At 44.6% G+C, this 22277-nt stretch overlaps 1 protein-coding gene and 1 long non-coding RNA gene across 8 annotated transcripts in view; one reads left to right on the top strand and one right to left on the bottom strand.

Annotated features, from left to right (window-relative positions):
• Nucleotides 1–22277, top strand: part of FOXO3 (forkhead box O3) — a 97365-nt gene that overhangs the window by 43340 nt on the left and 31748 nt on the right. The window lies entirely within an intron of this gene.
• Nucleotides 14761–19592, bottom strand: LOC134138682 (uncharacterized). Of its 2 annotated transcripts, none has more exons than XR_009957974.1 (3): nucleotides 16962–19592; nucleotides 16167–16488; nucleotides 14761–15762 (listed from the first exon to the last, which is right to left on the bottom strand). It is a non-coding gene; the product is annotated as an uncharacterized LOC134138682 (long non-coding RNA). The 2 variants fall into 2 exon arrangements; XR_009957975.1 differs by having other exon boundaries at nucleotides 16167–17818; nucleotides 17947–19592.

Below are 22277 nucleotides of genomic sequence, written 5' to 3'. Positions count from 1 at the left end.
AAGGATTAGCAAAGGAGAACACATATGGGTTAGACTGTGGGGTAATATTTTTCCTGTATTGTCAGCACTGTTAAGCCTGGAGACTGATCTGCTTTATGAACTTGTCTTTTTGAAATTGAAGGTTGTACCTCCTTCATCAAATTTAAAGTATAAAATTGTTAACATAATACGTAGATATCCAGGAAAAATATGGTAGGAAGCTGTCCTGCACGAGTAACAGGCTGCCTTGGCTGTCCTGACAGCTCTGTATGCTAGAGAGACAGGGTCTACCTTACCAAACTGTTTGGCACAGTAGGAGGGGATGAGTAGATCAAAGCAGCTGGTGCAGAGGCCTATATCTACAGTGTATTCAAACTGAGCATTGTATTCCAGACAAGATTTAGTCTGGTCCTCTGGTTCAAATGTCCCCAGCACTCAGACAGCTTGAATCTGTCCAAGGGACTTCTTGCTTCAGATCCTTAAATCCCTGTTAAGGACAGGAAGGCATTTGGTGCAGAATTTCCCCTTCAGTTTTCTCAGAAGGGAATCTAGTTCAGGCACAGCTCAGCCACCCCATGAGCCAAGCCAGCTTGCAACAGGAGGGGATGACTGGGGGATTTGCTTTAAAACCGCACTGCTGCTGATCCACCCGCTCATGTAGACACAGCCAAGGTGATCCCAGGCACGGATTTAGGAGGCAGGGGTTTCCTCTGCTGTGGGCCTCTGCATCCCCAGCTCCACCATCTGTTTCAAGGGGATGATTTTAGCTCTCTAGACAGCGTGATTTTATTTCAGTTGATTACTCTCGTCGTATTTCATAGCGTCCAGGGTTCTAGTAAATGTAGTGCCTCTTCCTAATGGGAGATGGGGCACCCTGCACCATGCTTACTTCTTTTGTAGCGAAAGGCATGCTTCATTTATAAAATAATTGTGAATGTATAGCCTTGAGCTTCACAAGGTATAGAACGTGCTTGTTAAGATATCAGCTCGCTGTTGGCTGTGTTACCTTGATGATATTTTAACTGCAATAGAAAGATTTATGTTTACTTGTAGCAACTCATCTTGAAAGGGAAGAGAGGTGAAGCTTCAGTTTCTAGCCAGCTTGCTTAAGGTGGTGAAATTAGCTGTAGAGAAACAGAAATTGAAGTGGTATCTATTTTGTCCGTAGTGCGATGTTCAAACAAACTAAATTAGAAGCTTTGTTTATGGACTGATAGTCAGAATTCTACGTTTTTATTTATCTTGGAAAGATTGAATGGTTTGTTTTTAGTAATAACAATTCTGCTAATTTTTATGTTAAGCAGCCAAGTGTTATTGGCTTAGGTATCTGTGTCTTTTAATCTTTGGATTTGGAACAGCAACAGTATCCTATATTAAAGGCAAAACTTTTCTCAGCAGGTTGAGACAAAAAAGAAAGCAATTATATCACAGAATATATGCACTCAGCAGCTGAGATTTTTGATTCCATGGTTACAACAACAAAACCAAAAAAAACATGCATATAGCCAGTTTGTGATTTTTATTGTTCAAGTTGGAGGGCTTTTCATAAAATGAGTTTTAATGGACAAGCAAGAAAAAATGTATTGCTGTACTTGTGCAATTGAAGTTTATGAAATAGGATTGGAAAAATACACAGAATAATTGGGCACATCCTGTACTTAGTGAATCACCAAGCTAGCACAATAAACATTGCTACATTCAAGAGTTCAGATCTATATTCTGCTTTTGCCAAGAACACTGGGAATTGCTTAGGGTTGTGGGTGATCTGCAACACTGACTACCTGAACTGTGCACTTTGCAAAGATTTTCTTCTTTGTGTATTTCATGTTTTGAGGCAGTTTTGATTTCAGGGCATGGGCTTTAGTCCATTTCTGTGACACCTTGCATCTGCTTAAATTAACTCAGTGGAACCTAGGAAACAAAACAGTGGCTGTAGTAGGACTTGTGAATGTGTTGTTATGAAAAATTAACAAGGTTCCTGAACACCCCAGTTTGCATTCTCAAAACAGCTTGCAGTCTTTTGTCTTCACCAGTGAAAACAAAAGCCACAAACATTTAATAGCTTCAACATTGTTTGCCAGATAAGAGGGATAAACTTGTGAAAATGTGGAAGAAATTACTAAATTTCCAGAAGACAGGCTGTTATTTAAGGGAGATGAAAACCATTACGAAGCCAGAAACAAACATAACATCAAAATCTGCTCTCAAATACGAACGTGGCTCTTGCAAAGTGTGAGCGAGCTGCATATGCATAGACTTAATGGGATCCTGATGGAAAATATCCAGGGCTGGTACCTGGCTCCTAGTGAAACCAGGACTGCTGTCTGCCTACGACTGACGTTCGGGTCTCAGGCAACACCGATAGCGATGTTTTCTTCCTCAAGGAAATACGCACTAGTAGCCAGCCAGCAAGACAGGATGGCTTATGTGCAAGGCTTTTTGAGTGCTGTTTAGAGTTAACTCTGGGCTTCTTCCATTTTCTTTACTTTCCCCAAACACGATAGTCCTTTTAAGAGGAAACTTTCAGTGCTTTCCCCAGAGGCAGGGAGAGCATACCGCGTGTACGCTGAAGGCTGTGCTCCTATGCAAGTATCTGTCGTGTGTTCCTGGTACCATTGGATTGAATGGCAGAATTCATATTTTTGATCAAAGTAAACAGTAGTTTCCTCAATTGTTTGTGCAAACAGGGAGTGATAAGTCCCCAAAGGGTCTTTTGCAGTTCCACTTCATCTAGGGAACGAGCGCGAAGAATGTGAGAATAGATTAGCAAAATCCTAACCAGCCCTTTTCTGGGAAACTTGCAGTTCCTGTTCAGAGCAGCAGAACAGCCCCAAAGAAATGGTAGCAGTGAAATTTCTATATTAACAGAATTTCTGGAGCTTAAAAATGGAACGCGTTGCCTTTTTTGTTAGAGGCACCCTTTCTTGGGTGAAGAGAGACATGGATTCAACGAGGGGAAAACGCGTGCTGGTCTGCTCGCCCCCGCAGACAGAAGCAGCAGTAGTTCAGGACATTCCGTGTGAGGTGAAATCAATTTTCTGCATTCCTTAATTCAACACAAATGCAGCAGCAGTGGCCATACCGTAAGTGATTCATTCTGTGGCGATCTTTTTAACGATGAAACTATTATGTGCTGCATCTCCCATTTGGGCATTTTGTTTTCTAATTCCCTGCTCCTGGTTCCCAGAAACATGAATAATGAGGCTTTTAGCAGAGAGGTGGAACTGCTCCCCGAGACACACCACCAGGGCAGGACGTGCTGTTAGTGTAGCGCTGTGAATCGTATTAGGGATAGAGGGACATAATTGGCTTGCACGTCTGCTCAGCCCCTCAAATTAAATCCAGACTTTTTTATCAAGTTCAGGTAAGGTCCCTCTTCTATCTGACTCCCATTAGAGCTCCCTCTTTCTGAGTAGCTCCTAGTGGTGTCTCTTTCCTTTTGCTTAGGGTTCCAGGTAGGAACGGCAGCGTGTCATGGATGGAAGAGTTGAACCCTGGCCTAGACAATCCTGCAGGCTCAGGCTATAGGGAAAGGCCATTTATTCTCCCAAAAGAGCTGCCTTTCCCACATCAAGTAGATTTGCACCAGGCAGCTGCATGAATCAGATCTTGATCTTCATTTCTATAAAATGCAATAAGGAAAATCACATTTCTGAGTGTTTCTACTGTACACAGACCCATATGTACAGTACTGCACAGCAAATGGGGCTCGTATGTATTTTATTAATGTAAGTGTAATGTAATTATTCTCTTGTCCATCTGGCAGGTGGTGTTTTCATTAAGAAGTGAATAATCTAAGCTATAGGCTCTGTAGAGGGGGATGAGTATGGAGGAGATTCAGGTCATCTGCTGTGGGACCATAAATAGAAACCAACAAGGGAGTCCTTTCTGTCCTTGCCTACAAAACCTGAAAATCTGTTGCTTTTATTTTTCCTTTAGCAGACTGCTCACAAGCTTTGAAGCTAGTCTGTTAATGAAATCTTTTCACCATCATACAGTTTAACTCCTCATTTATGGTGGTGGCTGGAGGCACAACGTGGAAAAATAGGTGTTACGTAAGAGAACGAAAATTAAGTCCTTATATAAACCACTATGCATAGGAAGGTAGGATTAAAATCACATTTCTGGAGGTGCCCAGTACATCTATGGGTGTAAAGTACTGTTTGAAGAAGAAACATGGATTACTTAAGGGTTTCATGTAGAAACCCCTGATTAAAACAAAACAAAGGAAAAAAAAAAAAAAAACACAGAAAAAGAAGAAAAATTCTGAACTGTCTTCCAGAAAGTTTTCACAAATGTGGCAAGTGGAATCTGTATTTTCTAAATAAAATCAGGTTGTTCTATGACCTTCTATGTGGCATCATCTGTTTCCGGACAAAGTTTTCTGATGTCCACATGGAAATGAGAGAGCAATTTCCTCTTTCCATGTCCTAGCAAGACTTTTCTTGGCACAAATGATAGTACAAGGCCTAGTTTGAGTTCTGCCCTGGAAAGATATAAATATCCTGGCGCAGTCCCAGGAAAGTTCAAGCAAGGATTAGGTTTTATATTTTATCTAGTAACATTCAGGGAAACCTATCAGGGTGACCAGACTGGGAGGGTGGGGTGGGTCATTTAGCAAAGCCTGTAAATCAAGAAAGCTGAGCTGAGCTGCCCTTTTTTTTTTTTTTTTTTTTTTACGCTATCATTTTAAATTTAGTAGAGCCTGTTGAAATGACACCGTGCATCGTTTCTTCGTGTATGGAGTAGGTACTGACAGGCAGAAGGTTAGAGATTGTGTTGCTGTTTTGTAAAGGAACAGCTTTTCATTCAGACAGGCTTGTTATTTCCCAGAGGAGCCTACTTATTTTTCTTTCCAGAAAAGCTCAGGTCAACTGAGGTACCAGTTCAGTTGCTCTTCAGCCGGCGTGGAGCATGAGGGCTTCCACGCTGCCACATGCCTGCTCTTTCTGATTTCCAGCAAAACACCGGCAAGGATGCTCACCCGGGCAGACCCGCGCTGCAAGTGTCGGGAAGTTGAAACCAAACCTGAGCAACGAGCCCCTTAGAAGCAGCTTTGGAGGCTGTTGGGGGCAGAAAAACTTAGCACCATCTGGGAGTGCTGGTGTAGCTCCTTCTCATTAAGAAGGCTGCTTCTTTTTTTTGTAGATCCTGCAAATATTTGAAAGAAAATATTTAACTACTACATGAGTTACTTAGCGCAGGGAGCAATGGGAGTAGGGTGGTGAATGCAGCATCCCGGGCAAATGATGAGCTGGAACTTTGCAGGGCTGCAGTAAAGCATGGGTGAGCCTCTGCCAGATGTGCGGCGTCCTCTCTGTTACGGCTGTTATTTATTCCTCAGACCTCATGAGGTGTTACCTGCAAAGGCCCGCTGTGCTGATCAGCCTTTACCCTAAGCCTTCTTTGGTACTCTTTGCTTGGGGAGGTTCTTTAGTTTTTGCAGGCATCAGTGCTCTACATCTTAATGGTTGTACTGTTTCAAATGAGAATCAGCCTGTCTGAATGTATCAAGCTCAGTCATTCATATGTATGTGTGAAGGTCAGTGGGCTTGTCAGATACTCTATTGTAAATCCGGTCACTAAATCAATTTCTTTTAATTAAAAAAGAAAAAAAAATGTGCTGCTCTTCAGAAGGAATGCAGACTCTCATGTAGACACGATCCATTATACCCCAGCACAAATACGATACCTGTGAGCTCTCTGTTGTTCTCACAGTGGCTGTTTTTCCAGCTGCTAAGTTTGTGTTTGTAAAATCTTACTGGTCAGACAGGCTATGTTTTCTGTGCTCTGAATAAAGGGTTACTGTTACTACTCTGGTGTCATCTAACTGCTTGCAAAAACAGAAGCAGAAAAAGCCAATGGCAGAAAACAAATAGCCAAGCCCACAGGTGAGAGATGTTCAACCCCCCCCCCAACACACACACACACACACACACACACACACACACACACACACACACACACACACACCCCCACTCCCCACGGCACTTGGATGCAGCAGTGCACGGCGGTCTGACACAAAGGCTAAGAGCAAGACAGGATTTCTCGTTCATTTAGTAATTCCCTTGGGGTTATACTCTTAGATGCTTTAATGACTTAGGGTATACCCCGTCTGGGAGATAAGCAAGCATAATTCATTGCAGGCAGGTCATTCATCCTTTCAGATAACCAGCAACTACATGCCATAGGGAGCAGGGAGATAAAGATACTATACATCAGCAGCAGTAGTTCAAGGTTGCAACCCCTCCGCCTCCTTCTGTGACCCAGAAGTCGTTTGCAGTTGATTATTCAGCCATTTGCTTTCTTTAGAGAGAAATATTCTGGCAGCAATTGGTAGGAGTGAATATATTTTCCGTTCTGTCCGTGCCTTTCAGCGCAGCCGCAGCATATCTTTACCTGGAAGTATACGTCCCCACATAGCTTGGAGAATTCGTGGCTGTATTAAATGCTGCTTTTGAGAAGTTACTGTAAGTTGATTCCAGTTTTTCAGGTATTGTTTAAATGGTGGCAATTGTTCATCTACTGCTTGCAGTCCAGAAAGGAGAGAGCGGGAGATACAACACTGGCAAATGTGCAAAGTCTGCGTTCGCAGCAGTGTACAGCAGTGCTCCCTCTTGCACATGCATGCGCATTGTAAATGTTTAGTTTCAGTCTGGGAGAAGGCTTTTCCAAGCCTGATTTATGTATCAGCAATATACAGGTTCTGAACTAAGGCACAAAGAGAGAAAGAGTGTATACATTACACAGTATATTTTATTATTGATAGCATTTTTTGTCTTCTTGTAAAGGTAAGTTGCACAAAGACATGCTGCTCTTAAGTTGACAAGTATTAGGATCAAACATATTACACCTCCCCTCTCTACTTACGTTCCCTTCACTGAAAATCTGTAGTTCATAAACAGAAATCAGCATCTTGAGATACCCTGCACTGAAAAGATCAATACTTGACTCAGCAGGTATTTTTATGATGACTAACTCTCAGTGAAACATTTTTCTCTTGTCTAGTTGCAGAGCAAAAGAAACCGCAAGTGCAAGGCTTTTGATATGGATTTTTGATGGCCATGGTGTGTTCACAGTGTGTGCTGTTGCTTTGCTGGAGGAGGAGGGGAGGGAGAGAAGGGGTCTATTTTTGTTTGGTTCCTAATTACTCGAGCTATTTTTTCTTTGACTCAGCAACTCTGAGTGGTACATACTGTACTACTGTATCTGGCAGGCAGGACTGGGAAGTCAAATGATGGCAATGATAAAAAAGTAAATATCCTGCATTCTCAGAAGGGATTAGGACGAGATGGAGAATTAGTCCTGTTATGGTTTTGTTTGGTATCACAGTCCCTAAATGCATCCATGCTGCTCTTCAATCTTTAGATCTGTATTTCTCAGGTGAAGTCCTAAATGCAAACACAAAATCAGAATAGTTTCTTTTCCCACATAATGTTTTGCATTTCCAAACCCCATCTGTTTAGATGAAGGAAACATTTACCTTGCACGAGCAGCCACGCTGCAAAGAAATTAAAGGAATCTGTTCTTCAGTAGTGCTTATGGCCTAGTTGGAGGGTGTCTTAAGAAAAGTGTGAAAAATGGATGTTATGTGATTGATCTAGAATACTTAAATAAATACTTATAAAATAATATTTCATATGTTATCCTGTTTTCCTGTCAGTGTGCATGTTATACCTAAAGCGGTGTACTGATCGTGGCACTCTTTGGCTTGGTCCTCTTGTTCAAAACAGGTCGAATTCTAGCTTTCGAGCTGACTCCTTATGACTTTTTTCTAAAGGTGTTAAGTTGCATTTGCGTTGTCACGTAAAGCCGTGTTGCCAAGCCTGTATTGGATTGCAGGGGATTCTGCTTCTGCTGCGCGGGATCCCAGGAAGAGTTTGCACCCTGTTGGCTGCTTTGTGCCCGATGGGAGGCTCAATCATGGGCTTGTCATCTCTGTGTTCTGTGCTAATCGGCTACATCGGTGCAAGGCGTTCATATGTCAGGATATGTTTACTACAAGTCTGTATGCTTCTTGGGGGAAGAGCCTCGCTTTGCTGAGAGTCATTCGCTAGGGTTGATTGGGTGGGAGTTTTAATCAAAACGTCCAGATGGAAAAGTTGGTGTCTGTGGTCACTAGGGAAGGGACTCCAGAGACCTTCTCTTTGGAAGTGTGTGGCCCCTGAATAAATGGGATTTGAAAAATGTTTCTGATTGTATATTGCAAGTTAAAAGCCCTACAAAGTGTATTTGTCCCCTTGCAGATGTTGTCTTCTTTGGCACTTTCAAGCAGTGAGGCAGCTTTGTGGAAGAATAATGGGATTTGTGGGAATCATAGAATCACAGAATGGGTAAGGTTGGAAGGGACCTCTGCTCAAACAGGGTCACCTAGAGCAAGTTAGACAGGGTTGCATCCAGGCAGGCTTTGAAGATCTCCAAAGAAGGAGACTCCACAACCTCTCTGGGCAGCCTGGTCCAGTGCTCTGTCACTCTCACAGGGAAGAAATTCCCCCTCACGCTCAGGCAGAACTTCCTGTGCTTCAATTTCTGCCCATTGCCTCTTGTCCTGTCACATGGGACAACTGAAAAGAGTTTGTCCCCGTCCCCTTGACACCCTCCCTTCAGGAACTTGTACACATTGATAAGATCCCCCCTCAGTCTTCTCTTCCCCAGGCTGAAGAGGCCCAGCTCTCGCAGCCGTTCCTCATAGGGCAGGTGCTCCAGCCCTCTGATCATCTTCGTAGCCCTACGCTGGACTCTCTCCAGTAGCTCCATGTCTCTCTTGTACTGGGGAGCCCAGAACTGGACACAGTCCTCCAGATGAGGCCTCATTGGGGCTGAGTAGAGGGGCAGGATTGACCTGCTGGCAACAGTATTCCTAATGCACCTAAGGATACCATTGGCCTTCCTGGCCACAAGAGCACATTGCTGGCTCATGGTCAGCTTGTCACCCACCAGCACTCCCAGGTCCTTCTCTGCAGATCTGCTTTCCAGCAGGTCAGCCCCCACCTTGGACGTGGTTCTCATACAGGCTCTTGCATGGATAGCAGCTCCCACCAGGTTCTTCTCTAGAGGCTGCTGTTACAGAGTTTGAATTTCTTATTCTGTACTCTTACTTTCTATAGTCATTGCAGTACTAGAAAACTTAAATGTGTCCTCTTGCAGCTTTTAATTGCACGATAAAAGCTGGGGCTATTTTAGAGCCATTTTTTTTTCCAGGCAGTATGACCATGGATGGCTTTCTCTTGCAAACGAGTAGGACTTCATATTTGCTTATGCTACCTGTCCCATTCTCTCTGCTCCTTACCATATTTTGCTCTCTTCAAAATGGTTCTCTGTGATTGTAATTGCAGTGAGTACGTTTGATAATACAGAAGTGACCTATTTTGTGCACAGTTGAGCTGATTCTGCAATTGCCTGTAGGGTTTCCTAGCAATGTTCTTCAATCACTCCTTGGCTTGCAAAAGCCCCATAAGTTAAGCATGGCCAGCATGACAAACTGGAAGCAAGGAATGTTCAAGGTAACCTAACGGGAGGATGGGCCGTACAGGTGCAAAGGGGTTGAACCAAGTGTCTATAATGCAAGATGGAGCCACTGTAGTAGACTGGAGGGACTAAAATAGGTCTTGCTGAACATACTAAACTGTTGGAGGTCCTTAATACAAGTGTTATTAGTACCCCAATGGCATGGCCTGCTACTGTGCCTCTGTAGGCTCAGCAGTTAATATATGATGCCACTGGCATCTGCTGTACATACTCAAGTACAAAAAAAATAGATAACTTGGGACCCATTACCATAAACATTGTCTGCAGCACTAGGCCTGGTAACAGATTGTTCAGTGTCTCATTAAAAAGAAGATGTCATTGTAAGAATAGTCAATGTTTCATTTTGCTGTGTTTGCTACATGATCAGTTAATTTTGCTTAATAGCGCATTGCATTGCAAATGTGCAAAAGGGCAGAGGCATTTCACTTTCTGTATAAAGCTTCCACTCTGGTGTAGCAGAATTGGAGTTATCTTAGTAGACTGCCTGACCTCAGCTGGGATCCTGACCTTACCCTCTTTCGTGTAGTCTCTTAGCAATGCTTTGGCCACGAGTAGAAGAAGGTGGATACAAGCTGTCTTCCTAAAAGGGGCGACCGATGCTCCCCCCATACCCCACGGGGACCACAGCTCTTCTTGCTGCCCTGTGTACAACTGTGCTGAACTGGAGCATTTCAGCCTGCCGTACGACCACAGTTCTCTGAATAGTTTTGTGCTTGTGTTGTTCTTGGCGGGTAGTCCTTTTTACGGCAGGCTGCCGAAGCTGCTTCGGAGACGGAGAGTAATAGCTTTTCTGAGATTCTGAGCGAGATACAGGGAATGAGCTAATAAAGATTGAGTGAATGCTCTGTATCGCTTGGGTGTGGGAACACAGTATTGCTTAAAATGCCTATGTGCATGACAGGGCAGCTCCGAAGAAGAAGATTAGAATATGGAGAGCCTCGAATATAGCTCTTTTCCCCTCAACTGGGTCTCAGGATAGAGGTGAAACAACAGCAGGATTCAGCTCTTAGGAGTCAACTCCGTGTTTGTAAAGATTCAAGATACAGTGCCGCAGAGTACGAGTTAGATGTGTATGGACGTGGTCATTCAGTGTCTGCAGTACCTGTGCCTTTCTTGTTTCGTTTTACATAAGGTACTGTAGATTTTCACTGGGAAGTACTTTTTCATCCAAGCATTACTTAGAACGTGAAAGTCAGCGTTACTGATTTCAAATGAGATGAATCCAGATGTGTCTATCTTAGCATAGATCTCTAAAATATACTGCTCTTTGAGTGCAGCTTTGGGGAAGATTATTAACAACTTTCATTTGGTAAGTCAAAATATGTAGAGAAGCTGAATTTAGACCACTGTTTAGGGGCTGATTATAAAAGATTACAAGTTTTAGAAGATCAGCATATTGCACAGTAGTGTGGCGTATCCAACAATTAGTGTTAATCATATGCTGCTTAGATTTGTAGAGAAACTGGATATGTGTAAATGGTTTTCTTTGGATGAAAATTAAAATATTCAAAATAAGAAAGCGTATTTACATATCATGGTATGAGAGTATTATAGGGATCTAAGAACAACTGAGTTTGTGGGGTTAAGATCTTGTTTTAAAGAAAAATTTGATGCTGGAAGTGTAAGCTCCCATTTATAAAAATACAAAGACATGTAATTAAGTTCATCTTTCTTCAGAAAAGCACGCAAGCACCTGCTTAAATCTAAGCACGCTTAAGTTGCATTTACTTAAAAGAATACTTAAGCACATGTTTAAAGTCAATAATACACACGAAAGATTTTCCTGAGTAAAGACTTGCATACACACAAAGGGAGAAAGTGCTTCAAAAGTTAAGTATGATTATAGGTATGAACGATGGGTTTGCTTTTAGAAGAACCTAAAGGAAGTGAGAGTCCAAATTTAATTGAAATTCAATAAGTCTGGGGTGTCTAATTGTCTTGGGTCCCCCTGAAAGCCTCAATCTCTTTTAAATGCTGAGGTGAACAAGGCGCAGGCTCTTACGGTCTGGTTTCACCTTAGTACACGGACACCTTGCAGGATGTTCCTCCCCAGATGCCTCGTGTGACCAGATAATTTTCTACGTACTGTTTCTCCAATACTGCCAAATACTGGTGCTGCTTTAAATATATTGTGAACCACAAAAAAAAAAAAAAAAAAAAAAAAAAAGAGAGAAGAAAAGAAAAGAAAAAGAAAAAAAACAACATCAAAATCCCTGCTTGCTTACAGCACTTGTTGCCTAGGGAGAAGTGTGGAAGTTAAAGAGAGGGAAAAAAGACAATTCAGCTGCAGTGCTAGGCAGTTACTTCTGAGTAAAAGTAACTTTTTTGGAAGCCAGCAAGGTCCAAATGAGATTTTTAGTTGTCATGTGCCTGACCTGGCTCCCTGCCTTAGCCCAAGCAACTACCTAGGAGAATTTGGAGCTGGATGTAAATTATTTATTTTGCCCTTTTTTCTCTCCTGAAAGAGGAATGAAAACTTTAAAAATCCTGAAATTTGGGGTGCTTGATTGGAACTTGGAGAGCATCACCACAGGGTAGCTTGCTTGCTTTTATTTTTTCACCTATTTTACCTGGCTGTAACTTCCCAGAGGATGTTTCTGTGCTGAGTCTGACTTCATCTCTGGGCACAGGGATAAGCACTGCTTTTGACAACCAGGTATTTCCATGGCATTTTGAGGTGACCAAAGAAGGGCTTTGGTTGTCCTGCGTTCCCTCTCCCCTCCTTGTCCCCCCAGTGTTTTCTTGTTTCCTCCCCTTCTCCACCAGTGTTACTCATTGCACCAAGTAGTAGGTCAGTTCAGGGCCAAATCCATTGGCAAAAAAAAAAAAAAAAAAAAAAAGAGAGAAAAAGGACTGTGGGAGACCTGTTTAGACCAGCACGGTCCAGTCTGGACCTCTACCCACAGCTATACTGGTAAAACTGTGTGTAGCCAGGCAGCTCTCTAGACTGGAGAACTAATAAGGGTAGAAACTGATACAAAAAGGGATACTTTTACCCTTGGTTTGGTTTCCCACTCATGCAGCTATCTGAGCAGTTCCAAAAAATCCTGATGGCTGGTGCAGGGAGAAGAGGCCATCTTTGGCCAGATTTATTGCTGAAGAAATCTGTGGTTTTCATGTTTCTTGGGAGTTACAGATTTTACAGCTGTAGCAGCATAGAGCAGATGCCATTGTAGATAGACACATTGAGATGTGGAAATGGATGCTTTTTAAAGAGTGGAAGATTTGAGGGGTAACTTGGATGAGCTCTGGTGATGCTGAAGTGAAAACAGTAGTCACGTCAGTGCAGTGCATCTCGCAGGCATAGCACAGCCCATGGGGTCCGTAGACCTGAGCATTCAGTGGTGCACGCTAACGCCAAATTGCAGGTTGCACAAATCAAGGAGTCTTGCATAACAGGGCCTACAGGATCTCCGAGATGACTTTTATTTTTTTATTTAAAATGACTGGCAGCAGTATGCCCTTCCGGAGTTTGCATACTTCTCCATTAGCTCTTCCACTTGCACGTAGACAAATAGAGTCAAACTCACGCAGCAGCCTGTCACATGCAATTTGTATTCTTTGTTTGAGAAGCAGCCTATAGACAAAACCCATTTGCTTCTCCCTTTTGTTGCATTCAGCTATTACTGAGGGGATTTCAGAGGCACAAATGAGCGAGGCACCTGATTTCTGCTGACTTGAGTAGGAATCAAGGCACCTACTACTGCCTCTGGTGAATGAAAATCTCCCCAAAGGTTTTGGCTCGTTGAAAGCTTCTTCATTTCTTTTGGAGAAGGATGGATAACTTTAAATAAGCAGTACATGCTCTTTGGGGTGAAGGCCTTGTCTCGTTAAAGCTAAATAAAACGAAGCCTTAAATGCTAGGGCTGGTAGCAGCTTTGTTACGTCCTTTCTGTAGTCACGTATTTCCATTGCAGCGAGCGAGGCAGGCGGCCAGGACTTTCTGCTGCTGCTCTGCCTGTTTATTTCCTTTGTTAAATTTGGTGATGGTAAGACGCCGTCTCCGCGAGGCTGCCGCGCAGGGCTGGTTATCGCTCTGATGCCAGTAACTAGAGCCCAGGGAGGGTAAATTGCAAGGACAGTTTTGCAGACCGGGGTTTTTAAAGTGGAGTTGTACCTGTGGGGGGGGGGGGGGGGTGTGATGGCTGTTTCTTGTGATTTCTTTCTGAGCCACAGACCTTTTTTTCGGTTTGTCTCCTATAACACCATAGTGCAGTTTATCAGTTATTTTTTTGTTTCAATTAACAGAGATAACTCACGTTATTACATTTATCTTGCGGGGGTGGACTGTTCAGATGCCCAAAGAGTTTGTGGGTTCAGGAGAAATACGATCACACAAGTAAGAGCAAGTTTTGCGTGGTTAGTAGGTTTAAAAAGCTCATACTAATGACTTTTTTAAACACAGAGCCACTCTGAAGCAAGCTGAAAATATTTCACATAGTGTAATCTGCACTTCCTATCTGGAATCTTTTCCTCTGTCTTCATACTATCCAATCCTTGATACAGCATAAGCACCATAAGAATTTTATTGTCTCTCGACGCTGTTATGTTAAAATCGGAGTAAAATGTTTAATAACTTAAAATTGCAAAGAGAGCGTAAGTGCGTTTCTGTTTTGCTGTCTGCGGCTGGGGTTTTTAAACCCAGTCGTTCGCAAGAATCCCAGACGTAATGGGACAGGTTCTGCTACTGCTCCGCGCACAGAGCTCCTGCTGCTCTTAGGCAGAGGTCCTGTTAAAGCCCAAGGGGAGACTGGGATCTATTGTACTCCTTATTTTATTTTTTTTAATAGTTGCTTATTTTTGGAGGTGCAAGTTTGGATTTCCCAGCACTAACACAGAGATTAATCATCAGAATTAAAATAGCTGCTTGCACACCCATTCTGCACCTGATTCCCAAGGGTGAAGGCGCTTAAACGATAGCTTCTTCCCCATTTGTTTTCACATGGTGCCTGGAGAGTTCATCTGCTTTTAAGCTTGTTTGCATTCCCCTCTTGAACAATGTATGCTGTGTGTGCATTGTTTATTTTTTTTAGGCTTTTACTGCAGCAGCGAGCCAACTTTTTTTCACACTTACTTTATGCTGAAAGTGATAGGAGTATTTTCCTGACATTCATAACTGGTCTCACTAATAAGCTTAACCATTTAAAATCTGTTGTGAAGGAAGCTCAATGGGACAGGAAGGGTTTAAAAATGGCTGTAGGTTAGGATGTACTGAAATTTATTTACCTTTGCTGTACTGGGATGTGCACAGATATTCCGGGCAGTAGGAAGTACATAGGAGTGAAATCTTAAGCAGTCATTGGTGTGGATGATTTTGATTTGTAAAGTAATATACAACAGATAGTACATGTTCTGGTTTTCAAGCCAAGGCTATAATTCAGCTAAGAGGCTTGATACAGTGCCAATGAGTGCAACATCAGAACAGTCTCTCTACTCCTTTATTCCTACAACTTCTTTCTAACCTTTCTTTCAGTGCTTTACGTAACTCTCTAAGAACACTGAGGAAAAATAGAGAAGGGTAGTAGGCATGACCTGTGATTTTCATATCATTTTACCTACTCCTGTGTCACTTTTTACACCACTTCCGTTTGTCTCTAGTGAAAGGAACTGGTGGCAGTACCGTGAGCACCAGGGAAGATGCTTTCATTTCTCAGTTGATGGGGCAGTGGAATACTACAGAGTGAGCTACAAACTTGTGATCTCCCTTACTACGATCATGAGCTTATAGATACTCATATTGTGATGTGTGAATTATTATTTCACAGTGCCAGTCACCAAAATACTCCTCTGTGGCACTAAACGTAAGGAGCATGGTATCAGGTTGAGCCAATGGATTATCTGGCAAAAAAAAAAGGAAACGAAACAAAACAAAAAACCCTACAGACTGCAGTGGTTCAGTAACATTTTCACCATCTATCCAGGCTGACATTTTCTGGCAAAAGCCCAGCCCCTACACCTGAGAGCTCGGTGCCAGCCTTGTCCATCCTGCCAGAAGCAGTAGAGCAACGCTGATTTTTCGCAGTCGGAAAAAAGGCAGCGTGAGGCTCCTTTCCCGGGACCGCCAGTGAAAGGGCGCAGTAGCCTCACCGCTGCCTTACTAGCCCACAGTACGAAGCACGTGTTGCGTGGAGTCCTCCTCCGCTGGCGTTGATTTCAAGGTCTGGGCTCGCGGCAGCGGGAAGCACCGTGAGGGCCGTGCCCGGCGGGAGGCGGGCAGCGCTCGCACCGCTCCGCAGCTCTGGGCTCTAATCCGGGCTTGAAATTTTAAATATTGACAGAGTTAATTCTTGTCTGCTTAAAACTCCAGAAACTGGACTCTGATAAGGCTGTATTTAATAAGGATATTTGCGGTAAAGAGCTTTATTGGCTAGACAGGGCTTTAACTTGCTGAGCTCTGAGCACAGAAGACAAGGTCCTCTCTCAGCGGAGTTCAGCTTGTGGTGCAGCTTGGCATAATAAGAAATAAAAAGGGGTGACAGATCTTTCTTCCCCCTCCCCAAGAATTAGTCCACAAAGTATCATCACCCAGTTGGCAGCAAGCAACAGGAGGAGATAAAGTAAATAAACTTCTGCAGTAAGACTAAACTTTTAAACAAATGTCAAAAATAAAAGCTTTTACTTTTTTTTTTTTTTTTTTAACTTTACTTTTTCCACCTTACCTAGCAGTTTCCAACCACATCAAGTAAAACGTCTAGGTGGGTGTATAGTGTTTATCATCACCGAGTAATGCACCGAGTTAATTACATTAGCTCGTATGTTTGTTTTGTTCCTGACTCCTAAAATGTAAAGTGAAATGTTTTTTAGGTGAGGACAGGAGAAATATTTAAGTTATATCGTCACCTTATAGATAGTAATTGGGCTAGTGATTTGGGGAGAGAAGAGCAAGGGAAATAAGTAATACCTTATTTGCTTGGCAGTTTTTCCACTGTTGTATGTAGCTTGAAAGGCAGACGATGAGAGCGCAGAACAGCAGCGAGACCGCTGTAAGAGCTGGTGTTAGAATGGGTTTTTTTGTGCTAACACTTATCTATAGCAAAATTGTGTCTTCAGCACTTGCAAGTTGTTTACACTGATGACAGCAACATTTTCTATCCAGAGGAACAAAGAACTGAAATACAGATCCACATGAAAAATGTGCTTGCCCCCTGTCCCCTGGTAGTACCCTATATATGAAATATTGCAAGCTTCTTTCCAGTGATGCTCGGCCCCGGCTAAAGAGCAAGGCGAAGGTGAGAGTTAACGAGAGCGAGGAGGAGGGCATGGTTTGGTGTGGGAAGGGGGCCACGGTACGGTTTCTGTTTGGTTTATTACGGCGGCAAAGACCCATTCTGCCAGGTTCTTACACATCCCGAAAGCTGGAAACGTAGCGAATAGAGACCCCGAGGCTACGCGAGAGCTAGAGGAAGGGAACCGCTGGCACGCTTGGAGGTGCCGGACAAAGAAAACCTTGTTACCTTGCAGCATTTTGGGCTTTGGCGCCTTCGTTTTGGTCACCAGATACTCAAGTTTAGCCGGGAGTTGGCAGGCATGAGGCGGTTCGCAGGGTGAGTCAGCCCGGGCGAGAGCAGGGAGTCATCTGCAGGAAGGTGTAAGCTATAAAAATATTTTTAAAGGAACTTCTGCCTTTTTCAGGGTTGTCCTGTTTCTGTGGGTCTTTTTTTCTGGGTTTTCGCTGGTGTTAGTTTTTCCAGCTGATACGTGGTGCCACCCGCTCACGTCTCCACCTCCTCGCAAGAGGGCTGCGGTGATTTGTTTGCCTGACGCGCAGCTGGGCGGCTCTGGACGGCCAGGGGCCCGGGGCTTTTTGAGGAGCGGAGAGGCAGAAGTTCAGTCAGCGCAAACCCCGTGGCCCCGTCTCTATTGCTGTGCCACTTCCCTGCTCTCGTGCTCCAGCTGCAGCGGTCGCACTTCCTTCTTCTCAAGTTGCGGCAGCCCTTCTGCCTCTTTGAGGAGTGGAGAGGCAGCCGTAACGTGTGATTTTAAGGAACCCCATCAGCTGCTCGCTGCTTGGTGTGACCATGTTTGTGTAGTCAGGCAAACTCTTGAGGAACAGCTGTTTCACTTGGCCTTTCTTTCTAGAAAGCCCTGGCCTTGAGGCCGTATCACATGGTTGTTCCTCTCCGCTTCCCCCCTCCCCGCAAAGGAAGGAGGAAGCAAAGACCAGTATTTGCTTATTCTGGATTTTCGCTGAGGGGCCATAGCTAACTAGGAAAGTTTCTGCTCTCGGTCAGGGTAGAGACTGAGGTTTATCGGTTTGTTATCTTGTCATTTGATGCTTGTTTAATTACTGTAGAAGCACCAGAGTGGGGAGCTAGCGATTTTTCACAAGTAAAAGAAATAAAAAATGGAGTATTAGTTTACTAGCTAAGGCTAAAATTACAGGAGCTAAGTGCTTTATCTGTTGTATTGGTAGAGAAACCTTCGCTCTTTGATACAAACCCTTTACTTGAGAAGGGTGAGAAAAGAAGTCTGTAGCACCGTTGTGTTGGCTCGGATGAATCCTCCAGTATGTCCGTAGTACTAATTCCTCCTCCCGTCTCTCACTGCCTCCCTTCCTTGCCCCTCATTCAGGACATGAGCTTTGTGCCTCCAGTCAGTTTGCAAAAAAACATTACGGTCTTGAGAGAAATGTCCCCATTTCCAGACACTATTGCTACAACTTGGTTCATTTCTCCAGGGCTGGGCGAAGAGGAGAGCAGCTTGCAGTCTCAGAGACAGAAAGGGAGAAACCAAAGGAAAAAATAAAAATAAATAAATAAATAAATAAACTTGTGGGAGGGAGAAGAGGAAATCTGCCCAGGCTAACTCGAGGTGCCCCTCCGCCGTACGCAAGGAGCAGGGGAGCTCTGGTCCCAGGGCGGCACGGGGAGGCGAGAGCCTCAGCTCCCAGCCCGGCCGTCCGAGGTGCCTCAAGTTAGGCAGCTTGAGCCTGGCTTTCTCCTTCCCTCTCTTCCTCGGCCTCCGTCCCCCACGTGGGGCGCGCTCTCCTGCAGCGGATGGACAAGGTGCATTTCCCAGGGTCGGGATGTTGGCTGTAGGGCTGCTGTGGGGTTGGTTTAGTAGCAAGCAGCGTGGCTGTGCGTAAAGTGACTCTGGGAGGAAGCCTCGAGGGGGGATTAAGATACGCCGTTCGCTGGGAAGCTCCTGCCTCCGCAGCTCCAGTTTGCTTTGCCAGTGTTGAGAAGGAGCAGATCAAAGGAACTATAAACAGTTAAAAAATCTCTCCAGGCAGAAAGGAGGCAGTTGTTCGGGAGCTGTTCTCCGGGAGCAGACACCTGCTCACGTGTTTACAGGAATTTAGGTTCGCAGCAGCTCCGTAAAGAAGCGCCGCGGCTGGCGCTTTCGGAGGGGGACGAGGGACGCGGCTGTGCCCGGGAGCGTCTGCTTCGCTGCCCCACGTTTCGTGGTGAGCTGATCCCTGCAAGCCCCAGGGGAGGCAGTGCGTTTTTGTCGGTCCGTTAGGGGCGAGTTGCCCTCGTGTGTTGCTCGGGGGGGTAGTGCCGTGGTACTTCCAGCCTCTCCACCACCAGCGCCGCGTCCTTAGCAGGGAGGCGCTGGAGGCCAAGGGCATTCGTGCAACCCGCAGCTCACGGCGTGTAATTCCAGGCAGTCCGAGCATTTTGAGTGGCCTTTTCTGAGGGTTTTTAAATTGTGCTCTTCCAGTAAAGAAGATTCTCAGACTTTCCCCTTGCACCTCCCTACCTATCCCGCTCCAGAAAAAAGGGCTGCCTGGCCTCCTGGGCAGACAGCCTCTCCTAAATCGATCTGTAGTTTATTGCCCCCCTCTTGCCCACCAAAAGCACTTTTCAAATCATTCATGTTACTTGTTGACCTGATTCTTTTCTCCTTTCTTGCCTTTTTGCCAATGAATTTGTCTGAGCGTTTTCGTGCACATTTAGATACATCGAAGAAAAACATCTTCCATTTAGATACAGCAAAGAATTTCACCTGCTTTGCTTTGGATCTGGTCTGCCCGTCTCAACTCTGACTTCCCCGTAACAGGACGGTGCTGTAGCGTCACTGAAAAGTTCTCTGGCTTTTTGGCTGCCTCCTGAACCCCCCAGGTTCATTCAGTGAAGCAGCGGCCCCTCGTCTTGGGAGGTTTCAGTGTGTCCCTTCCTGGCTCTTCCTTGCTGCGTGCCGTTTCTCGCATGTGACGTTGTTTATTCGGCTAGATAGTGGCATCCTCTGGCTTTTGCTATCTCTGCAGACACATGTGGTCCTGCTGATAGGAAGTCAGTGCAGTTTTGTTTCTATCTTGCTTTTTTTTTTTTCTTTCTCACTCAAATTGTAGTTTTCACTGTCCTTCGGGGCATCCCTGGTACAAAAGTAGAGAAAACTTTGCCCTGATATTTTATAAAGGGGGGTGCTAGGACACCCCACCCCATTCCTCACATCACACAGTAGTTCAGCGGTCTGTCACTGCACAAGCGAACTAAATGACAGGCTAAAAACCACGAGGTAGCACAGCAGTCCATTAAAATTCATAACAGGTTTCAGATATTCAAAGTGAGGGATGTAAAGGAGAAGCCGTTTGCTGTAAACACTGATGCCCGTGGTCATGTAAACCTAACGAAGAGCCGCTCAGCGCCGCGAATCGGCAGGGTGCTCCCGCCAGCCTGCCCGCTGCCCGTGGCTCCCTGCGCTTAACTTATTTCCAGCGCCTCGACCAAAGGTCTCCTGCAGAAGCTCAAGTCCACCACGTGAACCTTGTCTCCTGAGCAAACACCAGAGCTCGCTCGCGGTCCCGGCCGGGATCAGTTACTCTAAAGCTCTTGGTGGCACAGAGCAGCCAGACGGGACGTTCATTAATACCTTGTGCTGGGGTGAAAGCACTGTACATCTCACTTCACATTTTGGAGAGTTTTTCTTTTTCTCTCTCCCCCTCCAAGTCTACTGCTTTCCCTGAATACTTATGTCAAATGTCACAGTATCTGGTGGTAACTCTTCACTTTCTTCCTAACACGAATGCCTGCAATAGCAAAGCCGAACTCAACTTTCCAAGTGCAACCAGCAAGCAAACTCACCCGAATTTTAAGGTTAAGTTCTAAGTTTTGGAACTTCACCCTGTTCTTTCAACAGCAAATCCTTCATTCAGATTCAGCTACATCCCGTCTTTTAGAAGAATGTCCCGCTTTAAATGGAAAAACTTGAGGCAATGAAGAATCCACCATGCCTTTAAATGAGTTGTTCAGATGGTTAATTTACCTTCATTGCTCATATGTGCATGTTATTGCTGCTGTGGTTTCAGTTCTTTGTCAGTCTTTGTCTGCTCTACCCGAATCGCCACCAGATTTTTTTTTTTGGTGCTTTTGTCTGAAGTGTTTCTAAAAATAATTTCTTACAGGAACTCAATCGACTGAGGAAGGTGAAGTGATAATCAAATGATGCCATACTTGCGCCTTGCTTTGCATCTTGCAGCCTGTCAGTACTGGCAACCGTTGCTGTGTACCGCGTGGAAGGTGATACTCCCAGCCTCTCCGTGCTGGTGGAAGGCATTCGTTTTGAGCGCTTGCATAGGGCACGTGATACCTGCTGACATTTATCCCAGGTTTTTCGTTCTAGCGTTACATTTTGGGATAGACGTGAAGGAAAATATATCATGTCCCATAGGAGTCTCTAAATTTTCCTGTTCCTGAAGATGACCGTATTTTCAAAAACACCACCTCTCTGGAGGACTGGTGTGATTTAACCTGTAAAATATTAGGGTGCCTGTATCACAGCGCTTGAGAAAGAGCTCTGGGCTGGGTGGAGAGGAGATGGAGAGCTCACAGTAGGATGTATGACAAATGTCTGAAAATCTGTGCCTCAGGAAAACACCATGGCACCGTGAAGTTTCTCAGCCATATTACTTAATTTTGGGAACACTTGTGCAAACTTTGCTGGTGGAGGGATTCTCCCTCCAGCTTTTCTTTAGGTACTTTCAAAAGAGCAAAACAAAACAAAACAGGGCTTTTTGTCATTTAACATGCGCGGCTCCAAAAGTTCTTTGATAGTGAGCCAAATCCTGCTGTCGGCAGGGTTTGGGTGATCTAGCAGATTGCTTTTCTCTCCCATTAAAGTCAGGACGAATTGAGGGGATTCAGCACCTCGCGGACAGTGTTCGGCATTTTGTTGGAACCAGCTATTGACAAGATGAGCGTTTTCCTGGATTTCTTTTCACGCTCTCCTAGCAAAATGTGCTGTTTGCAGTGTCCTGAATCCTCTGTTGATAAAACTTTTTTATTTTGCCCAATGCAAAAATGACAGTATGTGCTATTGAAAGGGTAGACTCCGCTCCTGATGAGCATGTGACTACTATTAATACTCGCAAGAGTTAGACTTTGGAGCTTTTATGACCTTCCAGACAGCACTGATTCTCTGGAAGGCAGAACCCAGTGTTTGCGGGGACCTTGCCAACACTCACAGTGTCACACTGACCTCTCTTGGTCTCTATTTGTGGTCTAGCAGACAAACCTGGCCCTATGTGCTCTCCGTCACCAAATCTTGTGCCCTCCTTGAATAGCTGTTTGCTGCTCTGGCTCTGTCAGCTGGCCCCTTCGCTAGCCCCTTCCCCAGCAGGCTCGAGGCTACAGGTGCTGTGCTCTTCTGGACCCTCTTTTGTCCTGAGATGACTTCCAGCCACCAGGGACTCATAGTGGAAAGCTGGGAGTGAAACAAGTCAAATGTTCTTAATGTGCTAGTGAGCGCCAGAACGTCTTGGCAGCCATTCTGGAGCCTGTATGCATTTAAAATGGATTACTTACAGTTTTTGTCTCCATTTTGCCACA

The sequence above is a fragment of the Rhea pennata genome, chromosome 3 (genome assembly GCF_028389875.1).
Source record: "Rhea pennata isolate bPtePen1 chromosome 3, bPtePen1.pri, whole genome shotgun sequence".
In the NCBI taxonomy this organism is placed as follows: Eukaryota; Metazoa; Chordata; class Aves; order Rheiformes; family Rheidae; genus Rhea; species Rhea pennata.
The sequence above is the reverse complement of the archived record's forward strand: the minus strand, read 5'-3'. Positions and strand labels throughout refer to the sequence as shown.